The sequence below is a fragment of the Pongo abelii genome, chromosome 9 (assembly GCF_028885655.2).
Source record: "Pongo abelii isolate AG06213 chromosome 9, NHGRI_mPonAbe1-v2.0_pri, whole genome shotgun sequence".
NCBI lineage: Eukaryota > Metazoa > Chordata > Mammalia > Primates > Hominidae > Pongo > Pongo abelii.
The window spans coordinates 23,403,990-23,423,384 of record NC_071994.2 but is presented as its reverse complement, the minus strand read 5'-3'; the positions used below and the strand labels follow the sequence as shown (position 1 = coordinate 23,423,384).

The window sequence follows — 19,395 nt, the reverse complement described above, 5'->3', positions numbered from 1 at the left end:
CCATGGTGGTGTGCTATTTTGAGTAGTGGGAAGTCACTGAAGGAATTGAACAGGGGTAGTGATGTGATGTCATTTACTTTTTGCAAAGATGCCCCTGATTGCTGTGCCGTGAATAGACTAGTGGCCACGGGTGGAAGCAGAATGGTCATTTTAAATTTTCTATTTATTCCAATTCAGTGTGGTCATAAAGGATCAAGTGTAATTTATTATTCACATTTTATTGTTATGGAAAATTAATTCATTTTTACTATTAAAAAAAGGTGGCATGATAGTAATCAGAATGTTCTAGAACCTTCCAGAGGTTTGTAACTCTTAGAATTGAAATCGCTATTTAGCTAAGACCAGAATCGTAACGTAAGGCAAGATTGAATAAGGTGAATGGATTTGATGAATTAAAGTGTTACTTGTAAAGGATAGTAAATTCACTTTTGCATTTTAGATAGTAGCTTTTATTGTAAATTTGGATGCAAAATGAGATAATAGCATTTTCACCCCTTTTCAAGAGCCATTTGGAGATAGCATTTTGACTAGCTCTGCCATTCAATTCAGCTTAGAAATAATTTATAGTTTTATTTTTAAATTCCTATTTTAGGATATTATCATATTATCATGAGATAATGATAATACCACTCTTATTTTATTATAATTGGGTTGGGAGGAAATAGTCTTTTATAAAAGGTTAGTTAGTGGCATATTGCCATTACCATTTATTTTACCTTTTTTAGAAAATGAAAATCATTACTCTTAAGTTCAATGTATATTATATAGAGAACATAACTGATTTATAACCATGTAAAATATCTTGTCTTACTAACAAAACGTTCAGTTTTTCCTTCTTTGTGAAACCTTGAGTCGAAATGTACTAGTGAGGATGTTTATATTCCAGTGGTGTAGCTGAACCAGACAGGTCTGCAGCGCAGTGGTTTATTTTTAGAACTGCATTGCCATTTTTATCCTGCAAAAATATTCATCAGTGTCTTGCTGACAGGCCATCAGTTTCATAAATGTGTCACATAGACCAGATTTTGTTCTTTGTCTCATTTTCCCTCCAATTCTTCTTTTCCTTTTGATTTGTTCATACAACTGTTTGGAGGAGGAGAATTTTTTTTTTTTAATTTCAATTCATGTATTAGATGCTTTAATTCACAGATTTTCAGATCACCCAGTTCATTCATCTATCTGCATCTGCTTACACATCTCTACTTATTGTCTGATACAAGAAGCTGTTATAGATTACTAAGCTGAAGACAAGGAAAAGAGAATTGCATGCATTGGGGATTCTCTTCATGGGTCCAGTCAGTTTTTGACTGCCTTCTCCATATATGTTTTTATACATTTATGTGTATGCTCTGTGTGTGTGTGTGTGTGTGTGTATTTTCATTTATTTACTTGTCTTAGCCAACAAGCGACTGGCATAAAATATTTTGCGTAAAAAAATAGCTGCCTAAGGGCCTAGGGGTTACCATATGTGGCAGAAAGCCATGTATTGAAAATAAATCCATCATTATCTTTAAATACATAGAGCACCAATTATTTAATTTGTTAGGAGACTGTTTTAACCTGTTTGGGCTGCTAAAACAAAATACCATAAACCAGATGGCTTATGAACAACAGAAATTTATTTCTCACAGTTCTGAAGACTGTGAAGTCCAAGATCAAGTTCCTGGAAGATTTGGTATATGGTGAGGGACTGTTTCCTGGTTCACAGATGGTACTTTCTCACTGTGTCCTCTCATGGCAGAGGGGGCAGATGAGCTCTCTCAGACCTCCAAAAGAGGACTGATCCCATTCATGAGGGCTCTGTCCTCGTGATCCAACCATCCACAAATGCCCCCTCCTAGTACCATCACCTTGCGGGTTAGGGTTTTGACTATGAATTTTGGAGGAACACAAACCTTCATACCATAGCAGAGATGATGTTTTGATTCCAGATGCCTGAGTGACAAATATAACCAAAACAGAAGGAAAAATTCCTACAATCAAGAGAAACTAGGGGCACATACTTGAGAATATAGTAAATTAATTTCTTAACAGTGTATATTCATGTCTCATTTTTATAAAAACTCAGATTCCAGAGCAGGATTGGTATTCACTTGTCTATCTCTGTAACAAATATTTACTGAGTAGCTACTTGAGGGCCCAATATATTAATTGCTTTAGTGGCTACCATGGCTTGGAGAACAGGATTTCTGACTTGTGGAGCTTATAGTTATTTTAAGAGGAAAATACTTCTATCTATATTTCACAGACATGGCAGTACAGCATACTAGGTAAGAGTATAGGCACTGGAGCCAGACATTTGCATTTATAATTTGTGCCAGTCATTTCCTAGTTTTGCTACCTTGAGCAAACTCTTCAGCTTTTCTGAGCCCAGTTTCTTCATCTCTAAAATTGGTATATACTTCAGAAGTTACTGTAAAGGTTAAAAAAGATGATGCTTATTTAGCAATGTGCTAAAAATACTGAACATCATGCCTAGCACATAGTAAGCACGTAATAAATGCTGGTTAATTCATAATAACAGTAATAACAATGATGGGGATAACAACAAATATTCTATGCATATTCTATAATGCTTTAACATCAGGAATGTCTTCAGCTGTAAGTAACAGAATACACAATTATGGTGGCTTAAACAGATAAGGATTTATTAGTCTAACAAGTCTGACATAGGCCAGATTAAATATTAATTAATCTATATGCCAGCTACTATTCTAGGCACAAGGATTCATCCACTAACAAAATGCAGTTATTCCTGTCCTCATGAAGCTTACATTCTACTTGGGGAGGGAGATAAAAATAAACAAAACAATGTAATATAAAAATGGTAAGTTATTACTATGTTAGAAGGTGGGCTTCATAGAAAGCTTTGTGAAGGAGGGCCCATTTAAGTTAGGCCATAAGGGAACAACAGAGTGTGAGTAAATGAGGCTAGGTGAGAGAAAGACACAACAGAGGAACAGAGATGAGAAAAATGGAAGAGCCATTCTGAGCCATCTCAAAATGGAAGTTTTGGCGACAGTGCTTTGTTAATCATCAAGTAATCAGGAGCCATGAACGCAAGATTTTTGTCAGATTTCTAAAGTAAAAGATTTCATGTTGTTATTTTCACTTTATATAACAGTTAAGAATCAAATAATAATAGTGATAGTAATATGTAGTGCTTATAAATCAAACGTTGTTCTACTTAAGACTAATGATAATAAAAGCGTATGGCTGACACATAATGCTAATTATGTATCACACTAGTCTAAGGATTTGGTATTCATATCCTAATCTCTGAGTTAAGTACTAATACTATTCCCATTTTACACATAAGTAAAGTTAGGTAGTTTGGTAACTTGGCCCAGGTTTATTTGTCTCTAAGGGTGATAAGAAAAGAGGTAGCTGGACAGATAGCCTCTCATTCCATAGTTCAGGGGATAGAGTGGGTGAGGAAATGTTCAGGGAATATAAGTAGGTTGAACCCCTAAAGCCCGAGCAAAGGAAGAAAGGAGAAATTGAGGGCATTAGTAGGGCTTGAGATGGCTCATCTAAACAGTTACCTACAATTTCCACAACTCTGGCAGAAATTTACCATTAGGTGAGATTGGGTCCAGAGCTTTATCATATTTCAGAGACAGGCTTTCCAATGCTAAGCATCACACATATACCTTACCCAGCAGGGACCATTAGAATCCTTTTCTCATAGGGAGAGTGTCTTTTGTTGTTTGTTTCTTCACTTGGTTATCTCTTAAATGAAAGAAGAATTTTCCAATTTCAACATGAGCTTTCAAATGGACCAAATTCTCAAGCATATTTAGGTTGTGTCTAAATAGCTCTTATAGAACAAATATTATGATATGTGCTGTCTGTTAAAATTTCTGTCTGTATTTATGTATACATTCTATCTCTAATTAGAAGCTGCCAGCCTTGTCAAAATACAAGTATGGTCCACTCTTAAAACCTGATGTAAGAAAATATAAATGTATAAAAATAGCTAAAGTGGGGGGTGGGGGGCCATGGAGAATACTTGCATTCTAAAAAAATTTTTAAGGCTTCCATTAATTGGGAAAGTTTGCTTTACGTAATAATTCAAAGAATAGATTTTATTTATGTAGTATAAATGTGAGACCACAGTTATTACATAAAGGGTGAACTTACTTAAATATACTTTATATTAAGGATTCAGTCATGGTACAATGCCATGCTCATTTTCAGTGAAGGAGACAATTGTATACTCAGATAGCATATGGTAGAAAGGACTGAGGTATCACAGGCCAAGAGACCCCCTGAAGCTGAATGTGGCATTGCTGGTGCTGTTAGACTTAGTAGCCCTTGTCAGTAGGAATGGTAGATTCCATCAGAAAATATTCAATGTAAAATATTACAGCAGTCCTTGTGATTTTCAGTAGGTGTTTCCCAAGCTACTCTTACATTTTTGGGATCAGCTAACTAACCAAAGGTGGCTGTGTTATATTTAAATAAAATCTTGAGTTTAGAAGGTTTCAGGGGAGTCCCAGTTTAGAGGGAACTTTGTGTGAACTTTGATTCTGTTTGAATCTTGAGCATGCTAGAGAAATAACTCATGAATATAAGGCTTTTTTTTTTTTTTTTTTTGATATGGAATCTTGCTATATTGCCCAGGCTGGTCTTGACTTCCTGGTCTCAACTGATTTTCCTGCCTCAGCCTCCTGAGTAGCTGGGATTACAGGCACACACCACCCTACCTGGCTTATAAGGCATTTTGTTGATATAAATTCCCGTCACAGGACAAACCCCCATCTCTTAATGCTGAGTTTTACAACTCCCTCTCCAAGTATTTGGTGTTATGGTAAAGCAGTAGGAAAAAAACACAGCAATTTACCCTCTTTCTACCCTTTAATCCATTTTGGTTTTTAATCACACCTTTTTTCCTCCACTTTGCCAGTGTACTTCTTGATCTCAGGTTGGGAGAGATGAACTATGGCAGTAATGTATAGTGGGCAGTGGACTCTCCTTTCTCAAGAGGTGGCAGAGTATGTTTGGTACTTTTTTGTTTGTTTCATTTCTGGAAAACTGGAGTTTATGTGTTTTTCTGTCCGAGGCTTTAAATACAAACTGAATTAAGCAGAAATCTCAATTGTGGCAGTAACCACATGGGGGCTTGCATAGTGTAATTCTGTTTTGTTTTTTGTTTTTTGTTTTTTGAGACCGAATCTCGCTCTGTCACTCAGGCTGGAGTGCAGTGGCACAATCTCCACTCATTGCAACCTCCACCTCCTGGGTTCAAGCGATTCTCCTGCCTCAGCCTCCCAAGTAGCTGGGATTACAGGTGCCTGCAACCACGCCCAGCTAATTTTTGTATTTTTAGTAGAGATGGGGTTTCACCATGTTGGCTGGGCTGGTCTTGAACTCCTGACCTCAGGTGATCTGCCCGCCTTGGCCTCCCAAAGTGCTGGGATTATAGGCGTGAGCCATCGCACCTGGCCCAATTCTGTTTAACTAATATACAGAATATAATTTTATTTGAATTTTAAACTATAAAAACATTACATAAGAAATATATTTACTTATAGAAAAATTAGAAAATCCAGCTAAGTAAAAAAAAAGAAAAGAAAAATTATTTATATTCCTCTACCTAGAGGTAACTACCATCAACTTTTTGGTCTGTGGCTCTTTTAGATTCTTTAGATTTTTTTCCCAAAACAAAAAATGGCTACTGTACTTGTTACTCCTCCCACTATATCTGGGAATCGGATTATTTGTGAGCTAGATTATTGGTAAACTTCTTTTGACTCATCATTAGGTGATGATCCTTAGAAATTTCAATTAAAGATCTTCTGGAGAAATAAACATTGTTAAAACAAAAATAGTTAATTTTTGTTCATTAAAAAATAATCCATTTTTTCTTCACTTGGCTCTGTATCATAGACAACTTTTCACTGCCAGTCACCATTCTTTGGTGCCATAATTTTTGATAACTGTGTTGTGTTCTATTGTACTGATATGCTATAATGTGTAATATAGATATGCTACATATAATATAGATATAAATATGGGTATAAAAGATTAGTATGCACCATAATTATATACTATATCTATATGCTATTATGTGTGCTATACATGCTCTATAATTACATATTATAAAGTATTTAGTGGCCCCTTTTGGTTTCAATGTTGGTATTGTAAACAGTGCTGCCACATACCAGCATCTTAAAGGTCTTGTTCATTCTGACAAACTAAAAGGGAAAGGCAATAGAGTAGTAAGTTAGTAAGGGCTAGCAAATGGCATAGAAAGTTATGACATTTAAAGAATTGTTTCAGATGTCCTTGCATCTTAAGGATCAATGACAATTTAAGTAAAATGACGACTATTGTACATCTAATAGAATTTAATAAAATACCAAGTTTATGTGTTTAGTAGTGTCCTAATCTTGTGAAGGGATTGAAGGTGTTTTCAAAATGTTAAATAGCAGATAGTATTAATTTTTTAATTAATTAATTGCAAAGTAGGTGAGTAGGTCCGTAACAGCACAACTATAACTTCAGGCATCAGAGAAGTTGTTTTTTCTCTCTTTGAGCTCAGTCCAGACAGTAAACTTTGTTAAATAATTTACATTTGAAACTTTTGCTGGAGACCAGGAAATTTCTATGGTACATTTGTAGAATAAAAAGCCACGTAAGGAAATAAATGAAATCACTGAAAAGTACATAAGAGGATGTTTAAATCAGACTTGTATTAAAAGTTCTATTTGTGAGAGGTAGCTTCTTGAAGGGAGGAAAGTATGCTTTCTTTGATTCCATGAAGCTCACAGTCAGCTGTACCTGCTGCCCATCCGCTGCATCTGAAAGGGTAGCTTATCTAAGAAGTTGAATAGAACAAACTTCAAATGATAAACAGAAAGTTATTTCACCAGTCTTTAACACTTCCACCTAAGGGTTCACAGAAGAAATAAAAGTCATAGAAACTAGCCTCAAGTTTTCTTGTTAAAGGTCTGTGGGAGAGAAGGTAAAAATAATCAAAACGTTTTTCTTTTAATTCAGTTATTCATGTTCTTTCTATTTTAAATTGTTGAAGATGAGCTAGCTGTAGGTTTATTATTTTAAATCACAGCTCTGACTTGACATACTGTTTCTAAAACTTGTGGATGTGTGGTTTTTTTTTTTAATAAATTAAAGATGAGAGAAGTCATTACTGTGATTTTATAGTCATCATAGTCATGGACTCATAGGGTCTTGGGTGTTCATTTGGTTTGCAACTACATTGTAAAGATGCTGAAACTAAGGCTCAGAAATATTAACCACTGGTCCAGGTTGATTTAGCTAGCAGAACCAGGACCAGAAAATAGGTTTTCTGACTATTGGTCAATCCACCACTATTATATGTAGAGTATAATCTCTGTAACTGAGAAATATTGTGTTGGATTATATGAAGCCCCTTTAAAAAGATTTAGTTGGAAGTGAATTTCACTGAGTGTTCATTTTGAAAAGTCTGTTAGTCGTTAAGTTGTTTAACATAATTTTATTGGCAGTCTGGGGGTTTACCAAAAAGTAGAAAGAGGATCCAGCTGGATGTTGTATAACAAGAAAGAATTGTGTTGAGCTTCCATGGTTTTGACTTCTCAGGGATGAGAAAAAAAATTAGTTGAGAATAGATGAGCATTCTTCCTTTCTTTTCTCACATTTGTTGTTGATACTACCATTATTTATTTCAGTCTTCAAGATGTATAAACTGTTTATTAAACTGTCTTTTGGTGAGGCTGTTTTGAAGTTCTTGACCAGGCCTGAGTGAGTCAGGCATGACAAGTAGATTTACTTGATTTCTCCTAGGTGTAAAGTACCTAGAGGTGTGCTGGGCCTTAGCATCAGTATGTTTAAACACGTGCCTTTAAGATATATTTAATCCTTAAAGAAAAGGTAATGATTCACCAGGAGACTCTGGCCCAAACATAGGACTTTATTGTAGTGTTAGTGTGATAAGCATGGTGGCTTAAAAGGAGAATAGCTTTCGAAATCTCATTTCTAAATCTCTTAGTGAGGTGAGACAGAGTGAATAAAATCCAGGGTCTCTGTTTTTGGAGAATTTACCCACTTCTTATATGAAGAATATTATTATTATTTTTTTTTTGAGACAGAGTTTCACTCTGTCACCCAGGCTGGAGTACAGTGGCGTGATATTGGCTCACTGCAACCTCCGCCTCCTGGGTTCAAGCGATTCTCCTGCCTCAGCCTCCCAAGTAGCTGAGATTACAGGTGCGCACCACCCCGCCCAACTGATTTTTGTATTTTTAGTTAAGACGGGTTTCGCCACGTTGACCAGGCTGGTCTTGAACTCCGGGCCTCAGGTGATCTGCCCGCCTCGGCCTCCCAAAGTGCTGGGATTACAGGCGTGAGCCACCACACCCAGCCTAAAATCTTAAACTGGATGAATTATGTTGAAATAAGTCAAATAATCTATAGTAGACCTTCCCTTATGTTTATCTTGGTGGATATAAATGTGGACCACTGAAGATAGGTTAGCTAGTGGAATTATATACCAAGTAGATCTCATTACACCTCTTTCACTTTTATTAGACCTGAGTTATATACAGTATTTCAAGGGCACTTGTGTAGTAGACACAATTGTCCTACTGGTGTGTTTGCATACTGTTTATAAGTTAAGGAGATGTTTAATGTAATCATGTTGACTTAAGAATGAAAAGGGTCATAAATTTGGAAAGAAGAGCTTTATTTCTCATAAAGGTTTGCAGCCTGCAGGGTGGTCATCCTGACAAGCTGGGAAGCAAAGCCTCCCACCAGAAGTTGGAAACAGACACTTCCAGGGAGGGGCAAAGGGAACAGGAATTTATGCTAGGCAGGGTGGCCAAATATATATGTTCAGTAAGCTCTAGGAGGCACCATGAATATTCATGGAAGGAGAAAATGTGCACATGTGCAATTGATCTTCGGACCTTTCCATGGCATGGAACCCGTGTCCAAAAAATGGCAGCATTAGCATGATCTCAGGGTGGAGTTTTTGATCTTCTGACATCAAAAGATGAAGCAGAGCACACAAAAACCTTTATTGTGCTTCCTCTGTAGACTGGCCAGAACCACTCTATATGGTTTGGCTGTGTCCCCCCGACCTAAGTCTCATCTTGAATTGTAGTTCCCATAATCTCCTTAATGTGGTAGGAGGGACCTGGTGGGAGGTAATTGAATCTTAGGGGTGGTTACCTCCATGCTGTTCTCCTGATAGTGAGTTCTCATGAGATCTGATGGTTTTATAAGGGGCTCTCCTCTGCCCTCACTCTGTACTTCTCCTTGCTGCCACCATGTGAAGAAGGATGTGTTTGCTTCCCTTTCTGCCATGATTGTAAGTTTCCTGAGGCCTCCCCAGCCATGCTGAACTGTGAGTCAATGAAATCTTTTCCTTTAAAAATTACCCAGTCTTGGGTATGTCTTTATCAGCAGCATGAGAATGGACTATACACACTCCATGGTTGGTGGTCTCTTATCAGGAAGAAATGCTGCTGGTTAGTTGTTTTGTTGAAACTGCAAAAGGAAGGGGCAGCAGTCAGGCTATTGGTTGCAGTCAGCGGTGGATCTTTTTTTTTTTTTAGAGACAGGGCCTCTGTCATCCAGGATGAAGTGCTGTGGCCCAGTCATAACTCACTGCTGCCTCTTAACTCTTAGGCCCAAGGAATCTTCCTTCCTCAGCCTCTCGAGTAGCTGGGACTACAGGCAGGTGCCAGCATGCTTGGCTAACCTTTTTTATTTTTTGTAGAGACAGGGTCTTGCTGTTGCCCAGGCTGGTCTCGAACTCCTGGTCTCAAGTGATCCTTCTGCGTTGGCCTCTCAAAGTGCTAGGGATTATAGATGTGAGCCACTGTGCCCAGTTGAAGTTCACTTTATTAATTAACTAATTAATTAATTGACAGTCTCTGTTGCCCAGGCTGGAGTGCAATGACATGATCATGGTTCACTGCAACCTCAACCTCCTGGCTCAGGCAATCCTCTTGCCTTGGCTTCTCAAAGTACCAGGATTACAGATGTGAGCCACAATGCCTAGCCTCAGGTTATTTAAAAAGTGGCTGATGGGAATGGGGAATAAAGAAAAACGTCATTCTCTGTGGTGAAGAGTGACTTGGGCACAATATGAAACTGATTCCCTGGCATGTTGTATTTGGGAAATACCAGGTGGACTATTTGAAGTTAAAACGTTGGTTAAAGATAATGAAAAATAAAGTTAGATTCAGCATTATCAGATTAATGAGGAATCCACTCTTTGGAGTATTTGTGTATGCGCAGTGCATTATTGCTAAATGCGTCTGTTATAGGTAGTTCCTAGTTTATAAAGCAATATTGTATTGTATAGTTGGGTTTATGTTGTGGTGATCAGATTATGATGTGATGAGTGACAAGTCATTGAACCTCTCTGAGATTGTCACTTCATCTGTTAAATTAGATGCTTTAATCAGGTCTTATTATCTACCACCCTCCTAGGGTTGTTTGGGGAACTACTGATTGTACTTTATAGAGTGTTGGGATCCATTAAAACAGACATTGTCTGTAAAGTATCTGCTACTGTGTTTGGCACATGTTAGGCACTTGATACATTTAGATTTAAATTTTAAAAGGCTGTTCTACCCATAGGAGCAGTCCGAACTTAGGATTCTCTATATTCTGTAGTGTAAATTGAGTGATATATTGATTAGTTTTACTTCCCAAATTCAAGGAATGATACACCAAGAAAAATAGCAATTTGTGTCCCTTTCCTGATCTAGCCCTTGGTAAAAAGCTAATCTTTAGTAACTTTTAAAAAAAGGGGTTTGGGGGGAATTCATGTGGACGTCAGAGTGGAAGAAGGTGTGAGAGGGCCCAGCAGAAGAAAACATGGCTGCCAAAGTGTTTGAGTCCATTGGCAAGTTTGGCCTGGCCTTAGCCGTTGCAGGAGGTGTGGTAAACTCTGTCTTATATAATGTGGATGCTGGGCACAGAGCTGCCGTCTTTGACCAATTCCATGGAGTACAGGACATCGTAGTAGGAGAAGGGACTCACTTTCTTATCCCATGGGTACAGAAACCAATTATCTTTGCCTTTCTCGACCACATAATGCACCAGTCATCACTGGTAGCAAAGATTTATAGATTGTCAACATCACACAACGCATCCTCTTCCGGCCTATGGCTAGCCACCTTCCTCACATCTTCACCAGCATCGGAGAGGACTATGATGAGTGTGTGCTGCCGTCCATCACTACCAAATCAAGTCAGTGCTGGCACGCTTTGATGCTGGAGAACTAACCACCCAGAGAGAGCTGGTCTCCAGCCAGGTGAGCGACGACCTTACAGAGTGATCAGCCACCTTTGGGTTCATCCTGGACTACGTGTCCTTGACACATCTGACTTTCAGGAAGGAGTTCACAGAAGCCATGGAAGCCAAAAAGGTGGCTCAGCAGGAACCAGAGAGGGCCAGATTTGTGGTGGAAAAGGCTGAGTAGCAGAAAACCATAATCTCTGCTGAGGGTGACTCCAAGGCAGCCGAGCTGATCACCAACTCACTGGCCACCGCAGGGGACAGCCTGATCGAGCTGTGTTATCTGGAAGTCGTGGAGGACATTGCATACCAGCTCTTGCTCTCGGAACATCACCTACCTGCCAGCAGGGCAGTCCGTGCCCCTCCAGCTGCCCCAGTGAGGGCCCACCCTGCCTGCATCTTCACGGGCCAACTGGCCACAGCCCCGATGATTCTTAACACCGCCTTCCTTCTGCCCCCACCCCAGAAATCACTGTGAAATTTCATGATTGGCTTAAAAAGTGAAGGAAATAAAGGTAAAATCACTTCAGAAACCCCATCACCCCAAAAAATTGGCGGGGGAGGTTAAAAGAAATTCAAGTAAAATTCTCATTACATAAAATTAACCATTAACCACTTCACAGTGTACGATTCAGGGGGCTTTAGTACATTCACACTGTTGTGCAACTTTCACCTCTATCTAGTTTCAAGGCATTTCCATCACCCCAAAAGGAAACACCATATCCACTAAGCAGTCTCTCTCTATCCTCCCTTCCACAATCCCTGGCAACCACTAATCTGCTTTCTTCCTCTATGGACTTACCTATTTATTCTGGATGTTTCATGTAAATAGAATATGGTGATGACCTTTTGTGTCTGGCTTCTTTTATTTAGCGTGATGTTCATATATAAGGTTCATCCACATTGTAGCATGTATCAGTACTTAATCCCTTTTTGTGGCTGAATAATATTCCATTATATGTATATACTACACTTTGTTTATTCTGCCATCATTTGTTGGACATTTGAGTTGTTTCTACCTTTTGGCTATTGGCAGTGGTGCTGTTAGGAACATTCATATACAAGTTTCTGTTTGAATACAGGTTTTCAGTTTTGGGGGCTATATACCTAGGTGTGGAATTGCCAGGTCATATGGTAATTCTGTTGATCTTTTTGAGGAACTCCCAACCTGTTTCCCTCAGTGGCTGCACCATTTTATATTTCTACTAGCAATGTACAAGGGCTTTAATTTCCCCACATCCTCACCAACACTTAATTTACATTTTTAAAAATTACGATCAACCTAGTGTGTCACTGTAGTTTTGATTTTCATTTCCCTAATAATGTTGAGCTTTTTTCTTATGCCTGTTGGCCATTTGTATATCCTCTTGGATAAATGTCTATTCAAGTCCTTTGCCCAATTTTAAAATTGGATCATCATTTTGTTACTGAGTTGTACAAATTCTTTATATATTCTAGATACTAAACCTTTATTATATAGATGATTTGCAAATGTTTTCTCTCATTCTATGTGTGGGTTGTTGTATTAGTCTGTTTTCACACTGCTGTAAAGAACTGCCTGAGACTGGCATTTATAAAGAAAAGAGGTTTAATTGACTCACAGTTCTGCATGGCTGGGGAGGCCTCAGGAAACTTATAATCATGGTGGAAGGTGAAGGGGAAGCAAGGCATGTCTTACATGGCGGCAGGAGAGAGAGATCGAGGGGGGAACTGCCACATGCTTTTAAACCATCAGACCTCCTGATAACCCACTCACTGTCACGAGAACAGCATGAGGGAACTGCCCCCATGATCCAGTCACCTCCTACCAGGACCCTCCCCTGACATATGGGGATTACAATTGGAGATGAGTTTGAGTGGGGACACGGAGCCAAACCATATCAGTTGTCTTTTCATTCTCTTGATAATATCTTTTGATGTACAAAAAAATTTTAGTTTTGACGAAATCTGTTTTACCTACTTTTTCTTTTGTTGCTGTATTTTCATAGCTAACCTTAGTTAGCTTTTTCTCTGCCTTCTGTATCCCCTCTACTTTCTAGCACTCCTTGTCTAATTGCTAACATTTATTGAGAATTTCTTTTGTGCCAGGTCTCATGCTAAATACATTACATACATTGATACATTGTTCCGTTTAATTTGCAAGGAGTCCGGTATGGTGGGTGCTATTATTAACAGTTAATTGAATCTTTTTTTTTTTTTTAAGACGGAGTCTCACTCCGTCGCCCAGGCTGGAGTGCAGTGGGATGATCTCGGATCACTGCAAGCTCTGCCTCCCAGGTTCACGCCATTCTCCTGCCTTAGCCTCCCAAGTAGCTGGGACTACAGGCGCCCACCACCATGCCCGGCTAATTTTTTTGTATTTTTAGTAGAGATGGGGTTTCACCGTGTTAGCCAGGATGGTCTCGATCTCCTGACCTAGTGATCCTACCTCGGCCTCCCAAAGTGCTGGGATTACAGGCGTGAGCCACTGCGCCCGGCCTAACTGAATCTTTACAATGACTCTATCAGACAGATAATATTGTATTCACTTTACAAATAAAGAAACCAAGACAATAGTGGTTAACTATTGCTAGAAGTTAACTAGCCACAGAGGTTAAATAGAGGTGGCAGAGTTGGGATTTGAATCTAGACTTGAACCTTGCTGGTTTGATTTTATTGTCCATGTTCTTCACCACTTCTCATATTGTATTTGCACTAAAATAGCAAAAGCCTTTCCATTGTGGTGTCTTACCAGGCCCTGTGATTCAAAAGTAGTAACTGCTTTGTTCCCAGTCAGAATTCCTATTCTCATGAGGCCCCTTCCATGTTACTCCTACATTTTGGGTATTCCCAAAGGAAGCCACAAAGTAGTTTGACTCTTGATCACACTGAGGCATAAAGATTGATAGCCGTTTAATTCTTATACATGGGTTTGCATTTTTAAAGAGGATGTGGCATTAACCAAAATGAATCATTATTTGGAAGGGTTTTTAGTTAACCAAATAAAGTGAAAAAATCAGGCAGAAGGCATTTTTGGGTTATGGTGCCACCAGAAGGAATCTCAGGGCCTTGCCTGGAAGTTGGCCCAGGAGAATAACTGCCTTAAGCAAATCTGCTTTTCACAGTTTTTTTTGTTTTGTTTTTCTGTTCTGGACCTATAGATGCTTTGAATTTTTGTTATTGTTGTTGTTTGGGTTTGCCAGTTTTTTAAGTGGCAAGTAGAACGGTCTCCAGTTTCTGGTTGGGTCAAAAGAAGGGGAGTAAAGAGTCGAAGAGAGAGGTGCTCAGTGGGGAACCTGAAAAGACTGAGTGGGAAAAAGGGGACTCTGTATTGGGACAGGACATTTGTAAACTGGGCATTTTCTTTCTATAGTAATCTACTGTTCTTGAAGAAAGATGTGTGCTTCCTCATACCATGGGATTGTGGAAAATGCCCACAATATCTGGGTATATGCATAAACTAATATTTTTCTGTAAAATTATTTTTATAATATGATTAGGAGAACAAGTTAGAATGTTCTTATATTGTATCACTTTCACTGTTTGTCTTTAATAAAAATGGAGGAAGTTGCTGCTGTTTTATTAACTTGCAGCCTGCATGCTTCTCTTCTTTGTTCTTTGTAAAATATGAGCTGGCGTGTGTTAAGACTACGTTAGCATTTGCTCTCAGGGACTTCTGTGGTTTCTAAATTCAGCACTGCTAAGCCCCTACACTGTTTGCCTGAATCAATTGAGACTGCTATTTTTAGCAACAAAAGGGAATTGAAATAGCAATTTTCTTTCCATGTAATAGATTCCCAAGAGGAATACTGATGCAAGCTCTCTATCATTTTCTATTCCTACCACCCTCCTCCCAAAGCCCTCAGAGGAAAGGCAGCTGTCATGGTTTGCAGCAGTATTAATCTTTAATCAATCGAGTGTTTTCTGCATTCAGGTGTTCGGGGGAAAAAAAGGGTCACAAGAAGGAACCTGTTTGGAATAACGAAGCTCTTAGGCATGGACTTTACAGTCAGAATTTTGTGGGTAGTGGCAGGGAATAGACAGAAGAGCTAAAAATAGTGAGTTTGCTTCCAGTGTTGCTCTAGTCTATTTTTGATGTTTGATTTTGATAAGGTTGATTGGGTTCTTACTAAAAATATCTGTTCCTAGCAAGTTGAGGACAAAAAGAGTAGAATATTTTTAACCTACACAAACTAAAGTATTTTTGTTGACTGTATAAAGTCTGGAAGTGGAGCCCTGGTCCGTTGCCAGTATTTTATATAATCTGTAGCAAGCTAGACACTTCTGGATGCCAAGTTGGGCTATTCTTTATAGTTGTCGGTTTCCATCTTCTCAAAGGCTTGTAAATTTGGGTTCTGGTGTTATATTTGTATATGAAGACATAAGCCTTTTTTAAAAATCTTCCTTTTTCCTCTTTCCTTCTTTTCTTCCTCTACCTTATAGTGCCACCCATGACCATGATCTGTACTGTCCCAACCCACAGTGTTCTGGGTGATACCATATAGCTTTTTTCTGTGTACTGTTAAAAGCTACCCTACCTTATCCACGTATTTCATAGCAAAGTGGAATCTGAGGACACCAGTGTTAAATGAAGAAGCAAATCTTAGAGACAAGAATAGTGAACTGTCGGGCCGGGCACGGTGGCTCATGCCTGTAATCCCAGCACTTTGGGAGGCCGAGGCGGGTGGATCACAAGGTCAGGAGATCGAGACCATCCTGGCTAACACGGTGAAACCCCGTCTCTACTAAAAATACAAAAAATTAGCCGGGCGTGGTGGCGGGCACCTGTAGTCCCAGCTACTCAGGAGGCTGAGGCAGGAGAATGATGTGAACCCAGCAGGCGGAGCTTGCAGTGAGCGGAGATTGCCTGGGCGACAGAGCCAGACTCTGTCTCAAAAAAAAAAAAACAACACAAATAGTGAACTGTCACTACTTTGGTAATTTAGCATGTTTTAGTAAAACATGTTTTAGCATGTTTAGTAAAGCATGTTTTAGTAAAATATGTTTTAGCATGTTTCACTGGCACATTATGAGTGAAGTAGTTCTCTCTAGCACTGAAAATCATCACTTGTCTCTTTTTTTTTCTTTGACTTTTAAGTTCAGGGGTCCATGTGCAGGATGTGCAGGTTTGTTACGTAGGTAAACGTGTGCCATGGTGGTTTGCTGCCCAGGTCATCTCATCACCTAGGTATTAAGCCCAGAGTCCATTAGCTATTCTTCCTGATACTCTCCCTCCCCCAACCCCCACCCTTTCCAACAGTCCCCAGTGTGTGTTGTTCCCCGAAAATCATCACTTTTCAAGGACAGCCTCAGAATTCTTTGAAAGTGCAAATCTGCGGGTTTATCATAAACTTAAACTTCTCTCTGTTAAAGTTCTTGAAAATCTCACTTTTAGATGATTGTTGACGTTGAAAGGAGGCTGAAGAGTATAGGGGTTGTGTAATTATTTCTAAATAAGATGTGGAAAAAGCAGTGGGTAGGGTCATAAAAGGTTAGTTTTCTAAAATCTCCCTTCATTCATTCACTCATCCATTCATACAGTAAAACCTCATTAATCATCTGCTTTTTGCCAGGTTCTGTGCTAGCAGTTAGACTGTGATGACCCAGATAGACCCTGCTCTTACAGAATCCTGTGTGATGAATGTCATGACGATATTGTCCAAAGGATGACCAGGATGGCTAGATAGTAGGAAGAAGAGTTTTATTGGCAATATCAGTTTGCAAAACAGAGAGTCTCCAGCATGAACCAAAAGCACTCTCTCCAAAGCAAAAAGAAAAAAACTAGAGGTTTTACAAAAAGAAGAAATGTTACCTATTGTTCTTTGAGAAAGTGCACTGGCTTTGGGTAAGGGTTTGGGGAGCTGGCAAGTCCTGATTGGTGAGCAACTGCTGTGGACAAAATTAGTTCCAGAGTTGCAGCAAGCATAGATAAAACTGGTGTCAGGTTACAAGGAGCAGGTTCAGCAGTCAGGCTTGCAGAGAATTACATTCTTGGAGCAATGTGTTGTACCCTAAGGACTTTTCCCCCTGGCTTCCTGTCTCTGTTTCAGTCGGGTGTGACAAGAATGACCCGACTGGCATGATCAGCTTTTACAAAGGGGGAGTAGGAGTACTATGGGGCAGAGAATTCTGTATGAGGTTCTAAGTTAGTCTACAGGTCAAGGAAGGCTTAATGGGAGAAGAAACGGTTTAACTGAAAAACCTCAAGGATGGGAGGGAAACACAGCTAGAAGTGTGTCTTAGTTCATTTGTGCTGCTATAATAAAATACATAAAGAACAGAAATGTATTTTCTCACAGTTTTGCGTGCCAGGAAGTCCAAGATCAAGGTGCTGGTAGGTTCAGTTGTCTGGAAAGGGATACTGTGTGCTTCCAGGATGGCACCCTGTTGCTGCATCCTTTGAATGCTGTGTCCTCACAGAGCAGAAGGCAGAAAGGCAAGTTGGCTGAAGGAACACTTCATGAAGATTCTTTTATAAGGGCCTTAATTCCACTCATGAGGGAGGAGACCTCATGGCCTAATCACCTTTTAATGTCTCCACTTCTTATTACTGTCACATTGGCCATTAAGTTTCAACACCAGACTCTTGGAAAGGACACATTAAAACCGTAGCAGAGTGTACGTTGGAGGTGTAGGGAACATTTGCGAAGAGAAAGCATGTTACCTTGGAGGAACTGTAAAAATTTCAGCACAACTGGGGCATGCTTGAGTGGAAGGAGGAAAGTGGTAGGAGTAAGGTCAGCTCATGGAAGACCTTGTAAAGAATGAGGGGAGTGAGAAGCCAGTAACAGGTTTTAGGCAGGGAAGTGAAGTTCAGATTTGCACTTTGGAGTGATTGTTTTGGCTACAATGTAGAGAATGAATTGGAGAGGAGTAAGAACGGGACCAGGCGAATGCGTTACAAGGCTGTTAACAGTAGTTCTTGTGGGAGATGAATGATGGTAGCTCTAGGTGGTAGCAATGGGAAGAAGTGAATGAATTTGTGTTTCAGTTTTTATATAGTTGGCAAAAGGGAAATGAAACTTCTTGGCAGAGAAAAAATGGTGTTTGAGAAAGATAATTTTTAACTGTGTATAGCGTGAATTGAGTGAGGAGGGATGAAAGATTCCTCGTACAAGTCCTTGTGTTTGGGATGATAGCGTAGATTGGGGTAGTAGTTGTGAGAATTACCTGGATGATATCAGTGACATACCTTGAGCAAATATTCTTATAATGATGTGAATATTATTTTGTTTTCATAATTTATTTTATTGACCATTTACGCTTACTTTTCTGGGCCTATCATAGTTACTTTAATAAGACAGAAGTTTATTTTTCACCCACTTTAAAGACTAGAACTCTTGCATATGTTTGATTCCTTATGATAAACAGTAAAAGAAGAAATGATTGGGATTTTAAAATGGCGTGGTAATTCAGTGGTGTTATCAGGGACCTTGATTCCTATGATACTGTTCCATTATCTTAGCCCATGGCTTCAACCCTAAGATTACTGCATGGTTCAAGAGACTACTGCAGCTGCAGCCATAACTTTAGAATTGGCTAGATGAAGGGCAAAAGGGGCCTGTCTCTGCCAACTCAGCTTCCATTAAGCAGCCTTTTTCAAAGTCCTTCACAACCTTGCTTCATGTTGTTCCCTGAAATTAATCATATGGCCACTGCTAGCTGGTAGGGAGGTTGGAATATAACGCTTTATTCCAGGCCACAATATGCTGGGCTAAAAATCAGTATTCTCCTGCAAAGGAAGAAGGGAAGAATGGGTATTAAGGAAGGCAACCAGCAGGCTCTGGCCCAGATGTGCATTTAACACGTGAAGGATGACATCCCCAGGGTAGTTTTTGCACATTGTATCTTATCATTTCAGTGTTGCTGTGAACGCTTCGTTTTTTCATTTTAAGAAACCACAAAAAACAAGCAGTGCTTCTGATTTGGATGACTTGGAAGCTGGTCTTTGTTTTATTTGGTTTTCATTGAAAATTGGTATTATAAGGGTGGGAGTGTTTAGATCAGTGTTTCCCAAAGATCAACCAAGAGATTGTCTTAGGTACCACATTGATTAATATTTTTAAATTTTGACATTCATATGTTTTTTACACTAATAGTCTATGTTAATTGAAACTGATGGTCCTTTATAAGAAGTAATTAAACAGTAATCAAGTA

The 19,395-nt window shown here is 39.2% G+C and overlaps 1 protein-coding gene and 1 pseudogene across 1 annotated transcript in view; both read left to right on the top strand.

Moving 5' to 3' along the window:
- HSD17B12 (hydroxysteroid 17-beta dehydrogenase 12) overlaps positions 1–19,395 on the top strand; it is a 172,877-nt gene that overhangs the window by 42,006 nt on the left and 111,476 nt on the right. The window lies entirely within an intron of this gene.
- On the top strand, positions 655–16,161 carry LOC129048628 (prohibitin 1-like; annotated as a pseudogene).